This window comes from Rhinatrema bivittatum, chromosome 3, assembly GCF_901001135.1.
Source record: "Rhinatrema bivittatum chromosome 3, aRhiBiv1.1, whole genome shotgun sequence".
In the NCBI taxonomy this organism is placed as follows: Eukaryota; Metazoa; Chordata; class Amphibia; order Gymnophiona; family Rhinatrematidae; genus Rhinatrema; species Rhinatrema bivittatum.
Window position 1 is genome coordinate 258919246 of NC_042617.1, and position 20517 is coordinate 258939762.

Below are 20517 nucleotides of genomic sequence, written 5' to 3' on the forward strand. Positions count from 1 at the left end.
CAGAGATCAGGCAGTGTCTGGTATCCAGGAACAGGTCAGGGGAGGCAGAGATCAGGCAATATTGGGTATCCAAGCAAAGGTCAGGGCAGGTGGAGGTCAGGCAGTGTTGAGTATCCAGGCAAAGGTCGTGGCAGGCAGAGATCAGGCAGCATTGGGTATCTAGGCAAAGCTTAAGACCGAGAATCAATCAGAGAGAGGGAGGCAAGGCAGGACAAAGAGTTGGAGACATGGCAGGATGAGGAGCTGAAGACAAGGCAGGACGAAACAATGCACTGTGTAGGCAAGGCTCGCAGGATGACCTGTTGCTGAGGTGCCAACTGGGATTGTGACAAGGGTTTAAATACCCCACAGTGCTAATGTCATCCTCCTCTAGTTCCTGTCACAGGACCTTCTTAGTTTGACAAATGGTGTCCACACATGCCTAGGGATGACACCACGATGATGCTGATGGCAGCATCCCTGCTGTGCTGAGGTCCCATGGCATTCTGAAGTGAGTGTGGCTTGTTGTGGGGCCAACCTGTGGCTGGCCAAATATTATAATAAATATACGAAGTATATAGTTTTGTATTGGTCCCTTTGTAGACTCTTGTTGTTGAGTGTATAAAAGTACACCAGAGCAACTAGAAATTATTATTACCATAAATATCAAATATGGTGCTAGCAATCAAGCTCAGAAGAAATTTACTTAAATTGTTCTATTTGCAGAAGTCAAAAAATAACCTAAATCACTTGCTATCCCTCCCCTTACTGATGCAAAGCAGTATTTTTCTCTAACTCTTGACTTGTAATTTATCCTAATCTATGATCTTAATATGTTTACCTATGATCTCTAATCAACCTGCTATTTCTTATGGTTATGGTTAATTTTGTATTTATTTGTCTAAGGTCACTAATAAGTACAGTGCACACAATTTTCCAGCCCCCCCCCCCCCCCCTTGAGTTTATAAAATGTGCTTTTGTATCTATTAAGTGTATATTCTATAAATAATCTTGTTGCCTTAGCTACTGAAGATCAGACCAACTACAAATAAAATACCTGATGTATTTACAATGGTATTACTAATTAAGCTTCCCCTGAACTTTACTTAAATGTTCTGATTTCATAAATGACTAAATTTATCTAAATTACTTCCTCATGTTTCTCAGGCAACCAATATCAAATTTTCCTGTGTAGTTCAACTCCTAATTAGTGGGTTAGTCTATAAAGATAGAATGGAAGGTAGCAGTGGGTGGGGATTGGGATGGGGGAGCTCTTTCCCTTCTACTCTTTTTTTTCTACACCTAAACAAAAATAATAACCAACAAACAAAAAAAGCAATGCAAATAGGAAAAAATAATTGAAACTGCCAGCTCAATGTGCAATGGTGGTCAAAAAAGCAAACAGAATTTTAGGAATTATTAGGAAAGGAATGGAGAATAAAATGGAGAATATCATTATATTTCTGTATCGCTCCATGGTGCAACTAGTTCTAGAGTACTGTGTGCAATTCTGGTCACTTTATCTAAAAAAAGATACAATGGAAATAGAAAAAGTACAGAGAAGGATGACTAAAATGATAAAGGAGATGGAACACTTCCCTACAAGGAAAGACTAAAGAAGTTAGGGTTCATCAGCTTGAAGAGGATATTACTGAGGAAAGATATGATAGCGCTCTATAAAATCATGAGTGGAATGGAACAGGTAGATGCAAATCAGTTGTTTACACTTTCAAAAATATAAAAAGACTAGGGGACACACCATGAAGTTAAGTGACACATTTAAAACAAATTGGAAAAATATGTTTCCAGTCAACTCACAATTAAGCTCTGGAATTCATTGCTGGAGGATGTGGTAAAGGCAATTAAGTTAGGTTTAAAAAAGGTTTGTACAAGTTCCTGGAGGAAATGTTCTTAAAATGCTATTAAACAGGTAGATTTGGGAAAAACCATTGCTTATCCCTAGGCATAAGCAGTATGGAACCTATCTACTATTTGAGATCCTGCCAGTTTCTTGTGACCTAGTTTGGCTACTGTTGAAACAGGATCCTTGGATTGATGGATCCTTGGTCTGACTCAGTATGGCTGTTAAGTTCTTATGTTTTTATTCCATTTGTGCCCCCTGTGTGCCCTTGCAGGCACCCTGTTTTTCCCTGATGAGATCTCCTGCACAATTCATCTCCTATCAAGATTCCATTGATACCCCGCGACTCGAACTGGGTCACATTAAGTAAAGACTCGCAAGTACCAGAAACCTCCAGGCAACCTCACTGAGCCTCCAAGCTGCCCTTCTACATCAAGAACTAACCCTTTTTGGACTCCTACGTGAAAGTCATAATTGCTATTAATCTCTGACAAGCCTCTTTACCATTGCCTTTTCTCGTTCAACTGTTTATCTATATGCAATTGCCTCCATTTCAGCAAAATACCCCTGCACTGAAACAATATTTGTTATTAATTACTACTCCTCTTATCCCTATCAATTGCTCTAATTTTCAGTGTACTCCCTCTCCATTACACGGATACATCACTCCTCCCACAGACCTTTCCCCACCCTATACCCCCGCCCACCAACACACAGCAAACACCTCCTACCCATCATGGTATCTCCCCTTAGACAATTTCTAGGCCTCTCCACCATAGCAATCCTTCTCTTTAATGCACAATCGATCTCAAAAAATGCTCCGATTCTGTTTGATCTGCTCACCGACACCAACCCAGACATCTGTGCCATTACCGAGTCCTGGCTTAAGAATACTGACCAGGTTTTCATCAATCAACTACCTACCCAGGCCTACAATATTTTCTCAATCCCGAGACCCAAAAAATGAGGCAGAGGCCTCCTCCTTGCTGCAAAAAAACATCTCAACTTCAAATCCCAAAACTGCACTGCCCCCCCATAAACTCGAAATTGGCCTCTTCAAAGCAAAAGAGCTACAAGTCTGCCTCTTATACGCCCCCCCCCCCCCCGGGGCAGCTCGAAGAAGACCCTTCCCCCCTTATCGAATTCCTATCAGATAACATCAATATAGACACCCCTGCCATCATTCTAGGATATTTTAACCTCCACGTAGATGCCCTCCCTCTCTTTCCATCTTGTGAGCTCTTCCTAAACACCCTTCAAGCTATAGGTTTCAGACAACCGATCACAATCCCCACACACAAAGCAGGTCATATGCTTGACCTCATTTTCATCAATGCTAGCATCCACTCTCACCATATCCCTACTGCAGCCCTGGTCCCTTGGTCTGACCACTCCCTTATCAATGCTCTTTTCACCCTAAACACCCCACCCCCCACTATAGCACCATCTCCTACCGCAAACCATGCACAACCGATATTCTCATCACAGCTTTTGAGAAAAAATCACTGAGCATTGACCTTACCAACCCTGATGCTTCACTAACATCTTGGAATAATCTCACCTCCTCCATAGCCAATGAAGTCTGCCCTATAGTCAAAAGAAAAATCTCACACAATAAGACAGTAAAAAAACCTTGGTACACCACTGAATTAAAAAAGCTAAAAAATGAATTAAGAAATAAAGAAAGAGCCTGGCGCAAAACCCCATCCCCAGCGCACACAGCTGCCTATAAATCCTCTCTTCACTCATACAGACAATCCACACTGAAAGCTAAACGAGACTACCATTCCGCAAAAATACACGACTACCAATATAATGCCAATGTGCTCTTCTCCTATGTCACTGAACTTACCACCCCTCCCCCCTTCCACCGAAGAAAATGCCAGTACCAAATGTGAGGAACTTGTCCTGTTTTTTAAAAATAAAATCACAAATGTCCTCAAATGTTTCCCCACAAATCCCTCTCCTGTCAACCCCCTCCCCAACAAGTTGAATGCTAGCCTTTAAACCCTTGAACTCACCTCTCCTCAACAGATTGAACACATCCTTCAAAAGGCTAAACCTACCACACACTCAGCCAACACAATCCATACTAAGACTCTTCTTTCTATCCCCGCCACCATTTCCAATCCCCTGGCTGATATAATCAACTGTTCTATCTCACACGGCAAAGTACCTGACCCTCTCAAACACGCAGTAGTCAAACCCCTCCTAAAAAAAAACCTAACCTTGACCCTAGTATTCCAGCTATCGCCCCATTTCTAATCTGCCATTCTTAGCAAAAATAATGGAGAAAATAATCAATACCCAACTTACCGAATTCCTTGAAGACCACAACACCCTCCACCCAGCACTATTCGGTTTTCGTAAAGCCCGAAATACTGAATGCCTCCTTCTTACTCTCAATGACATTATACTCAAGGGATTAGACCACAGTCACTCATACATACTTGCCCTCCTTGACATATCCGCAGCCTTTGATACCGTCAATCATGCCATACTCCTCATCCGTCTTTCTGAAATTGGTGTCACAGGTACAACACTACAATGGTTCTCCTCTTATCTCAACAATAGAAACTACACCATTAAAATAGACAACTATGAATCATCCCACATCCCACTCACCCAGGGCATCCCCCAGGGCTCTTCCCTCTCATCCACGCTCTTCAACATTTACCTCCTTCCTCTCTGCTACCTGCTCTCTGACCTTGGCCTAAAGTTTTTCATGTATGCTGACGATGTTCAAATCTTCATCCCTTTTCAAGGATCCCTTCCCAAAACAATACATTTCTGGGACTCTTGCCTTACCTCAATCAACACCCTTCTTTCTAACCTACATCTTGCCTTAAATGTAACTAAAATGGAGCTTCTTTCAATCTCCAATCCTTCAGCTCGCACACTCCCAGACTTATGTAACTCCCTCCCCCCCCCCCCCCCCCCACCCCGACGCAGTCACCGACAATGTGAGAGATCTGGGTGTCTCTCTTGATCGACATCTAAATTTCAAATCTCACATCCACAATACCATAAAAATAGGTTTTTTCAAATTGCACATCCTAAAGAAATTTAGACCCCTCCTATATACCCAAGACTTCCGCACAGTCCTACAGGCAACTATCTTATCTAAACTTGACTACTGCAATTCCTTATTTCTGGGCTTCCCTCTCTCCACAATTAAACCCCTCCAACTATTACAAAATGCCATGGCCAGAATTCTCACTAACACACGTAAATCCGATCACATTACCCCTATCCTAAAAGACCTCCACTGGTTACCCATTGCCTCCCGCTTAAAATACAAAAAAAGCTGTTGTACAATCACAATCATACCTGGCTCGATAATGCACCACACTTCCGATCATCCACCCGCCTCTCCAGATCCAACGTTGCTGGAACTTTACACACACCCCCCTAAAAACTGCACACCACACTTCCACCAGAGAAAGAGCTTTCTCTATTGCTGCCCCTTCCCTTTGGAACACCTGCCCACTGCTCTCCGCCTAGAACCGAGTCTTTGTAAATTTAAAAAAGGGCTTAAAACATGGCTCTTTAAATTGGCATATCCAGAAGTTGACCAAACTTAACGTATAAGATTTTCACCTTACCCACCCTCCCTCCCCCCTCCCCACAGCTTCCTCTCTCCTTCTACTCCTCGCCCCTAGCAAAGACTCTAAATAAAGGAGTATAATTTCCCCCGTTACCCTCCTCTTCACCCTTTCCCTCCCTCCCCCACCCCTCCCAGTCCCTGCCATTAATGATCCAATATTTTTTCATCTAATTTGTATATATATCCCTCTAGTTAATTCATATGCTTCGAATGTTCGAGTGTTCCTCTTCATCTCCTCTCTTTCCCTCTCTTTCCTACTGCTGTCCTCACTCCTCTTTCTCTTGCTGTTCCCCCTCCCCCCGCCCTGTTTATTGTATTTTCACTCTTTTGTTAATCAGCTGCAATGTAAACCGGCATGATGTTCCGATGAACGTCAGTATATAAAATCAATCAATCAATCAATAAATAAAATTATATCTGAACGATTTTAGAGTCATTTATCATTTCACATTAGGGCCCTAATCCAGGCGATAATGCTGTAATGAGTGCTAGTATGCAAATGCGACATTTGCTATGAAAGTGGGAGGAGTTTGGGCAGAGTTAATGGTAATGAACAGCTCCTAACATCAAATGAGAGAGTAACTCACTGTAATGCGGGTTTTAATGCCAGAAATAACTACACCTTTTTTCTGTGTGATGTGCCCGCATTAGCTGTGTGAAAAGTTTTTTATCTCATGTCTCTGTAGAGAACAATGTGTCACTATACTATTTATATCACTGTAAGAGGGGGCACTTTTAACTCACTGTGGGGTAGGTTTGGGGGAGTGATTTTATATACACAGAATGAGGTGTTGCGGTCCCGACCGCTTCCCTTCTGTTAGGGCTCAGGCCCGCATACCTCCGCTTCAGTAGTCGCCGCATTCGGCCCACTCCGGACCCCGGGGGCTTCTCTCACTCCACGTGGCGGCCACCATTATGGGCCTGCTTCCCTCTGATCTCGCGCGCGAGGACGTCCGTCTTGAGCGCCCAGCTCCCGGAAGCCCGGCCCCACCCTCGCGGCTGACATCACGCCCGATTCCCAATATAACCGGCGTTCAGACTCTCTCTCAACGCCTTGCAACGAGGTTCACAACTTCTTAGTTGCTTCCAGTTGCGTTCCTGTTGATCTCCACGTTGCCTGCTTCTGACTCCGCTTCAGCCCGCTGCCTGCCTCTGACTCCAGTTTGCTTCTGACTTCGCTTCAGCCTGCAGCCTGCCTCTGACTCCGGTTTGCTTCTGACTTCGCTTCAGCTCGCTGCCTGCCTCTGACTCCGGTTTGCCTCTGACTCCGCTTCAGCCTGCAGCCTGCCTCTGACTCCGGTTTGCTTCTGACTCCACTTCAGCCTGCAGCCTGCCTCCGACTCCGGTTTGCTTCTGACCCCGCTTCAGCCTGCAGCCTGCTTCAGACTCCGGTTTGCTTCTGACCCCGCTTCAGCCCACTGCCTGCCTCTGACTTCCGGTTTGCTACAGACTCCGCAGCCGCCCGCTGCCCTGCCTTCAGCCGGCCCTCGGCTCTGCGCAGCCGGCCCCCAGCCTTCCGGGTACCTTGGACTTCCTATTCACTCTGTCGGCTCCGGTCCCGGCCTACGCCCCACCACAGCCTTCTGGACATTCTGCAAACAGCTCCCAGTCTCAAGGACCCGGGACCCTATGGGCTCCTCCCGGGGGGTCCCTGGTTCCTGGGTGAACCCTTCCAGCTTGTGGCTCCTCCTCCCGGCCTACCCTGTCTCCCTAGGTAGGTCGGCCCAAGGGTCCACTATCCTCTCCAGCAGCATCAAACTGCAACAATGAGGTACGAAAACAAAGTTGACATCACTGAAGATGTTCTGCTGTTTCAATCAATGAAAGGTGCAAGAGGAGTTGATTTGCCATGTGTCTAATCTTCATCCCTAGGTTTTGGAAATCTTTCTGTACTGCAATGATACCATGTCTAGCAAGGTCACTGGTCCCCAGATGGATGATAGCATTGTTATCAGAATCTCTACTTTCTTCTGCAATTATGTTGACTATCTGGTTGGCATTTCTACTAGCTAAGGCTCCTGGAAGGCATTTAATTGTTGTGTTCCTATCAAAATTATTACCATGATAGCTAAATTGTCTCCTTGCTTACAGACTCAGCAGGAGAGATGTGCACTAGGTGCAATTATATCAGGACATGGCATCCTAGCTTGGAGACAAAGTGGAAAACCAGAGTTCACATGAGCTAGTCTAGCTACTACCAATACAGTAGATAGAACAGGGTAAAAGTTTACCCCTAGATTTATCAAAATGCTATTTTTATAGCAGAAATAGTGCCCAAGATTTAAAAAGGGGCGTGGTTAGGGGAATTACCCTGTTCCCACATCGCATAAGTAATTTCCACAAGATGCAATAATGTTATCCCACCTGCATTGATTAATCCACCGCAGGGGGCATTACAGCAAAAAGGCTTTTATCACACAAGAGAGAGACTCTTTAGAGAGGAGTATGTCACTTTACTATTTATACCACTGTAAAAGGAGGAACTTTGAACTCAGTGTGGGGTTTAGGAGGTGGGGTAGGTTTGGAGAGGGCGTGATTTACATATACAGTAGGAGGTACAAACAGCAAAGCTGACATCACTGATAACTCCTCTTGTACCTTTCATCAATTCGAACAGCAGAAAATCTTCAGTGATGTCAGCTTTGCTGTTCATACCTCCTGCTGAGTATGTAAAATTGCCCTCACTAACCAATGGGTTACTCGACCCGAGGCAGCAGGGATTCACTAGCAGAAGGTCCTGTCAGACAAATCTGATTGATTTTTTTTTATTGAGTGACTAGAGAATTGGATCAGGGAAAAATGTTGGATGTGATTTACTTGGATTTTAGTAAAGCTGTTGATAAGGTCCCACATAGGAGACTCATGAACAAAATGAGAAGCTGGGGAGTGGGTGCTAAGGTAGTAGTGTGGCTTGCAAATTGGTTGGCTGGCAGGAGACAACGTGTAATGGTAAATGGAACCTACTCTGAAGAAAGAATGGTGTTAAGTGTTGTGCCAGAGGGATTGGTTTTGGGATTGGACAGGTTCAATATCTTTGTGAGCGACCTGGCTGAAGGAATAGAAGGTAAGGTTTGTCTATTTGCGGATGACACTAAAATCTGCAACAGAGTAGACACACCTGAAGGAGTGGAGAGAATGAAAAGTTATTTAAGAAAGCTTGACGAGTGGTTGAAGATTTAGCAGCTGGGAATAAATGCCAAGAACTGCAGAATGATGCATCTGAGGTGCAGCAATCCAAAAGAACTATATGTGATGGGCAGTGAAAGACTAATGAGCATGGTCTGGGAGAGGGACCTTGGTATGATAGTGAAGGTGGCGAAGTAATGTGATAAGGTGATAGCTAAAGCCCGAAGAATGCTGGGTTGCATAGTGAGAGGAATAACCAATAAGAAAAAAAGAGGTGATAATGCCCTTGTACGGGTCCTTGGTGAGGCCTCACCTGGAGTGCTGTGTTCAGTACTGGGGCCTGTATCTAAAAAAGGATAAAGACAGGATAGAGGCAGCTCAAAGAAGAAGAGTGACCAAAATGGTGAGGGGTCAGCATTAGAAGACTTATGAGGAGAGGCTGAAGGATCTGACTATGTATACCCTTGAAGAGAGGAGGTGCAGTGCAGATATGATTCAGACCTTCAGATATCTGAAAGATTTTAATGATGCACAATCGTCAAATACTTTTCCGTTGGAAAGAAATCAATAGAATAGAAGTCATGAAATGAAACTCCAGAGCAGATGTCTCAGAACCAATGTCAGGAAATATTTCTTCACGAAGAGGGTAGTCAATGTTTGGAGGCGGAGGCTGGAGGAAGTGGTGAAGACGAAAACAGTGAAGGAATTCAAAGAGGCATGAGATAAACACTGTGGATCCCTAAGTGCTAGAGGATGGAATAAAGAGTGCATGCGGGTAAGTGGGGGTAACTTGCTGGTGTTGCAGTTACTAGGGATGTGTATTTGTTTTCAACAAATGTGCAATCTGCAATGCATAAGTCCCTATTAGTTGTATTCATGGGTTTGCGAAACGCATCGCGATCCCCCATGAATAAAACATAAAACATATCATATTTGGAGAGAAAATAAGATGGCGCCCTGAGAGGGTGTAACTCCGTTTGCTCTGGAATTTCAGATTTCTGCATCTAAGCTAATGCATCTTTTCTCAAGCACCATGCCTCATAAGAGAAAAGGCAAAGTTCTGGTTTATCCACCAGACCCGGATATTGCCTCCGGACAACGATTAATATCTGAGTTTACCTCCAATCCACCTGAATTGAGGGCTTCTAACCCCACTGGAGAGTTGGCGAGAGGAGAGCCATACTCTCCTGGGGAACGCTCATTGAGCCCCCCTGATCCTAGGATGCCGTTGAGAGCATTACTACAATGCGCCGACGGAGGAGCTGAGGTGCATAACGATGACATCCTCGGGAGCATCCAACTTGGTGGCCCAGAAGCGGAAGGAGCGGTCGGAGAGGTTGGAGGAGTTTTGAAACCCCAAGCGACTGTTTTGCTGAGCAGAGAAGGGGAGGAAGCAGCAGACGCCCCCAAACCATCAGGGGAAGGTAATGACCCTACTGGACTTGGGGTAAGATCTCCACCTCAGCAATTTACCAAACCTGCGGTTCTGACCCTTGATACAATCTGGGACCTTATGGCGAGGATGTCTTCTAAACTAAACAATCAAACCCTAAAACAAGATGATATTGCTGCTAAGGTTGGGGTACTGGAACGGGACACACAGCAGAAATTTGTTGAACATGATAATTCGTTAAAAAAAATAAATGAGGATATAAAAAGCCTCCAGAACGTAAATGCCACAATGATTTCAGAAAGGGTTTTTTCGTCAAGCAGACTTGAATCGATTGAAAACTATATGAGGCATTTAAACCTGAGATTTCTTAATTTCCCCATTGTAATAGGTGAAATACTCTTGTTAACCTTCAGGAAATATGCTATGGAGACTTTAAAGATTCCCCAGGGTGAGATACCAGCGGTTAAGAAACTTTTTTTCTTGCCTAAAAGAAGCAGCACCCCTTCAGTATTTCCAAATGTACAAGGGCCAGATTTTCAAAATTTGACCGAATATTTAGAAAACTCTAATGCAGAGATTGTAGATCGAGCTGTACTTTTTGTTTCATTTTTTGATGAAACAGGTGTCTCTAAGATTATGAGGAATTATTATGTGTTATATTTTGGTGATCTCGTACGAGCATACCCCGACTTAGCTAAATCAATGCAACAGCATAGATAGAATTTTCACCAGATGAGATATGAGACCTTAACACTAGGGGGCAGCTTTACTTTGCGCTACCCATGTAACGGGCCAATACAGTAAAAATTGCGGGAGAATGGGCAAGAGCCCGCTCTCCCGGCACGCGAACAGGACACTCTCCTGTGTGCGTGATAAAGTAAATTCATTTATTTAAATTAGGGTCCACGGCAAAAAGAGGCACTAGAGACACTAGCGCATCCCTAGCACCTCTTTTTGGACAGGAGCGGTGGCTGTCAGTGGGTTTGACAGCCGACGCTCAATTTTGCTGGCATCGGTTCTCGAGCCCGCTGACAGCCACGGGTTCAGAAACCGGTCGCCGGCAAAATTGAGCATCAGGTTTTCAACCCATGAACCGCGGGCCCATTTTAATTTTTTTTATTTTTTTTTTACTTTTTTTTAACTTTTTGGGCCTCCGACTTAATATCGCCATGATATTAAGTCGGAGGCCCTTACTGAATAAGGGATAAAGCTAGCGCATCGAAAACGCGCGTCCAATCACGGATTAACAGTGCGCTCCGCCGGAGCACACTGTACTGTATCGTCCTGATTGTGCATTATCAAACTGGCCAGAAACACATATATTTTCTTTTTACTGTATCAGTTAAGGGCTTTTTTGGCAGGGAGGAGACTACCTGGTGAGGCTATAAGGGAGGAAATTTAATTTTAAGGTGTGTAATATAGGTGCCAAAATATGTTAATGTTTCTATTAATGCACTCCTCTTTATGTTTCCTTTCTCTCCGAGTTTCCTATGTAAATAAGATAAATCTGTGGAAAATTAAATATAAATCCTTTAAGAGATATAAAGGGTTAAGTATTTAGAGTTTAATTTGCTTTCAATTTGTATCTCTGAAATTTCCAATACAAACGTTTATTTTGTATGTTGTTAAAAGATGATAAATAAAAAAATTACAAAAAAACCATATCATATTAGTTTCATTCTTTTGGTTCGCAGTGATTTCTTAGTGGCCATTTGAAATAGGAGAAGGCCATGGAGTATCCATAGCAAAAACCAGTCATTTCCTGTGAGTCATAAGTGACCTCACAGCCCTGTCATAGAGTGGGTCAGACAGGTTGGCAAGGAGACGAGAATGCAACCTATCAGGGCTAAGCATTTTTCTAATGCAGCCAATCGCTGCTCTCACTCAGTGCTCTGTGACACTGTTCCTGATGACACTGAACTATTTATACCTTAAGCACGTGGAGTACCACGCTCTTTCTTTGCGGGAGTGGTCCGGGGAGGTGGTCTGGGAATGGTGGCTTTATTCAGAGCTAGTCTGAGTGTCTCAAATCTGTATTCAATTGCTAGCTACTTTGATAGAATTTTCCATTGAAAAAGATATTTCTTCGTTCTTGCTGCAGTGCCAGCCAGGCAGGCTTTTTTTGACTGAATTATTTTTTATTGATTTCAGATGGTCCCTCTGTCTGTTTCACCAAGTCAAGCTTCTAAGCTTCTAGAAGTGGCATTTTACTGCTTATTTTACCCCCCTGGGGTAAGTTGCAAGCAGGATTTGGGTGTTGTGGGTGGGAGATATATTCAATTTCTAGATAGTTTGATAGAATTTTCCATTGAAAAAGATATTTCTTCATTTTTGCTGCTGTGCCATGCCAGGCATTTTTTTTTAACTGCAGTTTTTTTTATTGAACTCAGACTGTCTCTCTGTGCTCTTTTAAGCCAAGAAGGCAGTGCATTGGGCATCAGTGGGCAGTTTTGCAGACTCACATATATTGGGACAGCAGTGCTCTCTGAAGCCAAATCCCCAGTAGGCCTCTTTTGTAGTTACAAATTTGGTGAGTGCACATACAGTGGTCCCAGTTGTAGTGTACATCCAGGCACTGCCTCGTGGGCCTGTGGGCAATTTTGCAGACTCACAAATATTGGGACAGCGGTGCTCTTTGAAGCCAAATCCCCACTAGGACTCTTTGATGTTACAAGTTTGGTGTGTGCACATACAGTGGTCCCTGTAGTAGTGTACACCCAGGCACTGCCTCATGGGCAGTTTTGCAGACTCACATATATTGGGACAGTGGTACTCCCTGAAGCCAAATCCCCAGTAGGCCTCTTTAGTAGTTACAAGTTTGGTGTGTGCACATACAGCGGTCACTATAGTAGGTGTACATCCAGGTACTGCCTTGTGGGCAGTTTTTCAGACTCACGTATATTGGGACAGTGGTGCTCTCTGAAGCCAAATCCCCTGTAGGCCCCTTTTATAGTTATAAGCTTGGTGTGTTCACATACAGCGGTCCCAGTAGTAGTGTACATCTAGGCACTGCCTCGTGGGCTTGTGGGCAGTTTTGCAGACTCACATATATTGGGACAGCGGTGCGCTCTGAAGCCAAATCCCCAGTAGGCTTCTTTAGTAGTTTCAAGTTACTAGTAAGTAGTGACAATGAATACAAGATGTCAGGGAAAGCTAGATGTGGTTGAGTGACTGGGACTGGCAGAGGAGGCACTTCAAAAGGTAGTGCCAGTCCTCCATTAAAGTTAAAAATGGACCTGTTCCAATCTCAAATCTCTGAAGGGGCAGGCAGTTCCATCCAGAAAAAACTGAAATTTAAAGATGATGCATCACCACCACCTGTTTCTGACCCTGTAATTTTGGAGGTGAGGGAAGGGGAAGCTGAGTCATGCAAGACAAAAGGGCAAGAACCAAAAGTAGCAGTGTGACAGCAGACTCGACTTAGCATTGAAAATGTACTGGAGGCACTGTTTGCTTTTGATTTTGATGAAGAATCATCTTATGTGGAATTCTCATCATCAGAAATGGAAGAAGTAATAGCTGAAGAAGGTTTAGGAGGATTACTTAGTTCTGTTTTAGCCTCCACTTCAGTGCTGTAGGGGAGAGATGAAACTGATGATGAGGAGGAGGAAGAGCAGTCAGCGCAGGCAGAGTGTGACTGGTGCCCCTGGCATTGCTTCTCAGGGTGCACCCACTACTTCAGCTCTAGTGCCAGCATCCACCCCGAAGGCTATAGAGAAGGGATAATGAAAGAAATCTGTGATCTGGAGCCACTTTAAAGTGATGGAGGACCCGTGTTTTGCTTAGTGTAATTACTGTGTCAGGGCTATTAGCAGAGGCAAGCAAATGGAATATCTAACTAATTTTGGCATGATGCATCATATGCAGAAACAACACCCAAAAGTACTGCCATCTGGGGATGGTGGCAGTAGCAGTCAGGGGACCTATTTTTCCAGGCAGCATAAAGTGGTTGAAAAGGAGCAGAGTCACCCCAAGCCCTCAACCCCTTCTAGCAGTCAGGTGGCAGGCCAGCAGCCCCCTGCCATACGTCAGAAGCGACAACCCACCATGGAGGAAATGGGGTGGTGTTCGGTAATGCTATCCCAGCAAGGAGGCAGGCAGCCTTAAAAGTTGTAATCAGGAGCATTGGGGAAATGATTGCCCTTAATGACCAGCCCTTGCAAATAGTGGAGAATGTGGGTTTCAAGCATTTGCTGAAGGTCTTAGTTCCAAATTACAAAGTCCCCTCCAGAACCACATTTAGCAAAAAGGTCATCCCCAGCCTGTACAACCAGTGTCGCAGTAACATCCAAGCGCTGCTAGCTAAGGTACAGGGGAGTGTGCATTTCACCTGCGATATCTGGACTGCACTGAATGCTGCACATTCTTACCTCTCCCTGACAGCACACTGGTGAGACCTGGTAGAGGCAGGGGCAGGCAGGGGCAGGCAGCAGCTCTATTAGTGAACAAGTATCAGGGTGGAGGTGGGCTTTACTGCACATCTACCTGATGGATGACGCCCATACCTCAGTCAATATTCTAGCATACATCAGACAGATGCTGGTGGGCTGGCAGATACACCAGTGAGACAGGAATATTCAGGCAGGGTTCTTTGTCACAGTCAATGGCGCAAACATGGTAAAGGCAATATCTGACAGGAGCTTTCAGAACATCCGATGATTTGCACACACTCTGCACCTGGTAGTGAAGTCAGCTCTGGGGTTGGAGTCCAAGCACCAAGAGAATGAATACTTGCAGGACTTAATACACAAGTGCATGAACATAGCAGCGCACTTCCACAGAAGTATGAAGGCGGGGAAGGTTCTCCGACAAAAGTAGACTGGTTTGGAGATGCCTCACAAGCGTCTCATTCAAGACTTTGCCACCCGGTGGAATTCCACCTATATGATGCTTCAGAGGTTAGTGGAGCAGCAGACCTTCTGTCTGTCATGAACCTTCTGTGGCAATGGACATAGGTGTGCATAGTCCCCTAGGGCATCATGATTGGTTATTCATGAGTCAGCTGGTAAAATTCCTGCAGCCCTTCAAGGATGCCATGGCAGAGCTGAGTTCCAGAAGTGCCACCTTGGATGATATCATACCTATAGTTAATTTTCTGGAGGAAAATTTGGAGGGCTTTATACAGGAAGAGGGAATGACAGCAGAGGTGCTGCATTGTCTGGACGTTTTGCAGAAGCAGGTGCAAGAGAGATTAAAACCTTTAACAAAAGACCACACATACATGCTCGCCACAGTCTGTGATCCCCGTGTGAAAGAGAAATGTGCCCTACAGTATGACTGTCTCCTATTAGTGAAGGACCTGCTGTTAGTAAAGGTCCGTGAACAGGAGCACCATAGGCAGAGGAAGATTAGACATGAAGCAGAGGAGGAAACAGTGGGCATTTCAGAGAGTAGTGCTAGCCAAAACAGGAGCAGCACTCTATCAGTGACAGCTTGTACTTCCTCCTCCACTTCAGTATGCCAAAGCCATGTTGCCCATAAAAAACCATCTGTTCTGGAACGGGCTAGAGAGAAAGCAGCTGGCATGAGTGTCTCTCAGCCCACCCAAGCAAAGGAGACACCAGCACAAATATCAGTGACACGGTATCTCTCAGAGCCCACAGAGGACATGCAGACAGATCCACTGGCATATTAGGCACACAAGTCCACTGTCTGGCCACACCTAGCCAAAGTGGCTCAGTGATATCTGTAATGTCCACCAACCAGTATGCCCAGTGAATGTGTATTTTCAATGGCAGGGGATATCATGAGCCCTCACCGCTCAAGGCTGGCACCAGAGTTGATGGAAATGTTAGTGTTTTTGAAAATAAACATGCCTTTGCTTGGGTTTCCAAATGTTCCCTGTGAATGGCAAGATGAATAAAAGCAATTGAAAGTCTTGCAGCAGCTCCAACTGCCTCCTATGCTCCAGATAATATCAGCACATGTACCTGACCTGAAACGCTATGTCAGTCTATCCACTGTGCAGGCCGTACGTCCCTGCAAGGGCCTGACCTTAAATTCTGTGCCTGCTGTCCAGCCCTTACGTCACTAAAAGGGCCTGACCTCAAACACTGTGCATGTCTGAGTTTAGTTCTAGTATTTCTAATTTCAGTTTCATGTATTTGTGCATCACTTCTTTCCAGGATATTCTTTTTCCTGTTTTGCAACATTTGGAATGTAAGAACATAAAAAGCTGACTTAAGATGTTTGTAGCTTGCATATTTCATATGCTCAATAGTTTTCATGACCTTCATAATATGGGCCACTTTCCCTAAATCTTTCTTAGGTGCCAGCATTAATGTTTCTAGTACTGTAGAAAACTGGTGGAAGATGCACTCTAGTTCATCCTCTGTGTTCCCATAGTTTACAGAGGCACTGTGTAAACTACAAAGTCAACATAGGTTGATATTGTAGATTTGGACTTGAGTAATGGTTTTCTTATTTCTGAGAGCTCTTCAAGTTCTTTGTCATCAGCTGAAGTGCATAAGTACAGTTAATAGCTTCTGGGTATTTACAAGGGCTTGTCCTCAGATGCTGTGCCTGTCCATCCAGGCCTTACGTCCCTACAAGGGTCTGACCTCAAACGCTGTGCCTGTCTGTCCAGCTTGGAGCTTGGATATTTCATATACTCAATAGTTTTCATGACCTTCATAATATGGGCCATTTTCCGTAGATGTTTCTTAGGTGCCAACATTAATGTTTCTAGTACTATAGAAAACTGGTGGTAGTTGTACTCTAGGTCATGTTCTGTGTTCCCATAGTTTACAGAGGCACTGTAAGGAACAAAGTCAACATAGGTTGATATTGTAGATTTGGACTTGAGTATCAGTTTTCTTATTTCTGAGAGTTCTTCACATTCGTTTGTCATCAGCTGAAATGCATAAGTACAGTTAATAGCTTCTGGATATTCACTAGATGCCAATGGAACCACCACTCTCTAGGGGCCAACCCATTTTAGGGAGCCCTTTCCTGTGCAAAGGAAAGTGAACTCTCCCCGGGTGTAGCCAGCCTATCTCTTAGTACTCGTTGACTCATGTTGAACCAGAGCCGCTGTTCACATGGAAACCTCCTCCACGTCGACTTGCCACGCTTGAAGGCTCATGCTCCACTCTAGGGGTCAACCCATTTCAGGGAGCCCTTTCCTGTGGAAAGGAAAGGGAACTCTCCCCGGGTGTAGCTAGCCTATCTCTTAGCACCCTCTGACCCATGTTGAACCGCTGTTCACATGGAAACCTCCTCCACCTCAGCCTTCAAAATCCTCGTTTGTATATCTGCTATGTCCACCAGATTTTAAAAGACCAGTAAGAGTTCACTAGACGCCAACGGAAACACCCCACTCTAAGGGCGAACCCATTCAAGGGAGCCCTTTCCTGCGCAAAGGAAAGGGAACTCTTCCCGGGGCCAGCCTGTCTTACCCCTATCAAAACCACAGGGACCTGACTACCTCAGCTCTGCCAGCTTGTCTTGCCCTATCAAAACCACAGGGACCAAACTACCTCCACTCTGTCAGCCTGTCTTGCAACTATCAGCTTTCTGCCACTCTGCCTTGCTGCCATACACCAGATGACTCACTCTACTCCTTGTGGTGTTCTTGCCACTATCATGGTTCCTCAGTGTGTTGGTGCTAGTCTTTCTGCTTGCTATGTTCCCCCTTCATTGTGCTGTAGGATGTTGAAACCAATTGTCTTGCCACTTTGCCTGTCGTGCTGCCTTCGAGGGTTCATGCATCTGTTATCGGTGCTCTGTTTTGAAGCTATGGTGTATTTTTGACACTCTCGCTGCTGCTTTGCACCTCTGTTAAAGCACTCTTGCCACTCCTGGTACCCCTTTGCCCCTTTACAGTGCCTTAGGCTGTTCATGCCACTTTGCTGCCACTTTGCCACAGTCTAAGTACCTTGGAGCTCTTTTCTCTTTCTGATGATTGCTCCCCAGAAGTTTCATCAGAATTGATAAGAAACCCCCAATTCTGCAGCCAGAAATAAGCTGCAAATACTTCCCCCACTGACTTTCATGGAAAAACGGACAATGAATAAAACTAATCAACGAATTGGTTTTTCCCCCTATGAAACATGCAACAAATTTGAGTCCTGGTGAAACGAAAACCAAATCGAAGCAAAATGTTTCCTTCTGCACATCCCTAGCAGTTACTTCTCTTATCAAATAAGCCTTGAGACTGTTAATGCAACTCCATATTATTCTCTGCTTCAACAGCAGTGGAAAAAGGGGAATTGGATTCAGAGAGCTACCAATGAGGGCCCTGACTTTTATGGTTTGGGGAATAAATAAACATGGGGGTAACTTGCTGATGCGACATTTACTATCCTTAATCATTAAGCCTGATACTTTTGATGCAGCTTCATCATTGCTCTCTGCTTCCATGGCAAGGGTTAAGGAAAATAGGATTCAAACATTTTCCAAGTGCCCTGACCTTTGCAGTCTGGGAAACTAATAAGCATGAGGGTAACCTGCACAGTGCGGCTCATATTGGCATAATCTTGCTGGGCAGACTGGGTGGATCATTTGGTCCTTTTCTGCCGTCATTTCTATATTTCTATTTGGCTGCACCCAAAACATACCTATTGGACTCTTGCCAGTTCTCCCAGCTAGGCTAGCCTCTACTAGCTTGGCTGTATTCAGTTTCTGCCTTCAGACTCTTGCCATGCCATCATGCTAGGATGTCCTATTGATGTCTTTTGGAAGAACAGTATATAAAACATATAAAGAAAAATAAATAAAATAAATAAATATAACTATGTAGGGAGGGGGTCAGAGGGATAGGAAGTGTGTAAGTGACACCTTGATCTAGGTGTTGAGGGTGAGAGAGGAGGGGAACTATGCATGATTATCATTTTGAGGGGCCTTGTGTGCTGGAGTTGGTATAGAGAGAATCGCCTCTGATCTGACGCAGATGCTAAAGTTTAGGCCTTAGTGAGCAAGTACTACATAGTGCATTGAGGACAGTATACCATGTGATTTAGCATGTGCCCACTAAAGCCTTTGCATCTGAAGTCACTTAATATTCATGTGGGTACACACTAATGGGAGTTTTTGACTAGTTTCAAATCCACGCTATGGATTAATGCATTTCATGCTATTCCTTATTCATGCTAAATAGCCTTAGTGTGAACACTGAGCTTTAGTACATAGCCTCCTATGTGATGACGCAGTGTTGTGACAACTGTGTTGTATACCTTCCAAAATGGTACAATACAAATATATAAACAAAATTAATTTTGCAACATCACATTGTCCAAAATCAAATGCATATTTTCTAAAATGAAATGGCAGTACAAGTTATAAAACAATATACAGAGTACCATAGATAATTCTAAAATTGGGAATGGTGGTTCTGGATCTGTAGTAATGTCATACTTTAACTTTCTCTATTAACATCCTTTCACATACATGTATTCATGTCAGCATAAGTGTACCTAGAAGAGAATGTAGATGATGCCATTATTAGGGATGTGAATCGTTTTTCGACGATTAAAATTATCGTCCGATAATTTTAATATCGTCTTAAACCGTTATGGAACATAATACAATAGAGATTCTAACGATTTATCGTTATAAATCGTTAGAATCGTGAGCCGGCACACTAAAACCCACCCCCGACCCTTTAAATTAAATCCCCCACCCTCCCGAACCCCCCCCAAATGACTTAAATAACCTGGGTGTCCAGCGGCGGTCCGAAACGGCAGCGGTCCGGAACGGGCTCCTGCTATTGAATCTTGTTGTCTTCAGCCGGCGCCATTTTCCAAAATGGCGCCGAAAAATGGCGGCGGCCATAGACCAACACGATTCCACGGCAGGAGGTCCTTCCGGACCCCCGCTGGACTTTTGGCAAGTCTTGTGGAGGTCAGGAGGCCCCCCCCAAGCTGGCCAAAAGTTCCTGGAGGTCCAGCGGGGGTCAGGGAGCGATTTCCCGCCGCGAATCGTTTTCCGTACGGAAAATGGCGCCGGCAGGAGATCGACTGCAGGAGGTCGTTCAGCGAGGGTTCCGGCGCCTCGCTAAACGACCTCCTGCAGTCGATCTCCTGCCGGCGCCATTTTCCGTACGGAAAACGATTCGCAGCGGGAAATCGCTCCCTGACCCCCGCTGGACCTCCAGGAACTTTTGGCCAGCTTGGGGGGGGCCTCCTGACCCCCACAAGACTTGCCAAAAGTCCAGCGGGGGTCCGGAAGGACCTCCTGCCGTGGAATCGTGTTGGTCTATGGCCGCCGCCATTTTTCGGCGCCATTTTGGAAAATGGCGCCGGCTGAAGACAACAAGATTCAATAGCAGGAGCCCGTTCCGGACCGCTGCCGTTCCGGACCGCCGCTGGACACCCAGGTTATTTAAGTCATTTGGGGGGGGTTCGGGAGGGTGGGAGATTTAATTTAAAGGGTCGGGGGTGGGTTTTAGGGGGTTTTAATGTGCCGGCTCACGATTTTACGATTTTTCACGATATTTTACCCCCCCAAACGGCAACAATACGATTCCCTCCCCCTCCCAGCCGAAATCGATCGTTAAGACGATCGAGGACACGATCACATCTCTAGCCATTATGCACAGAGCTAGGAAATTTG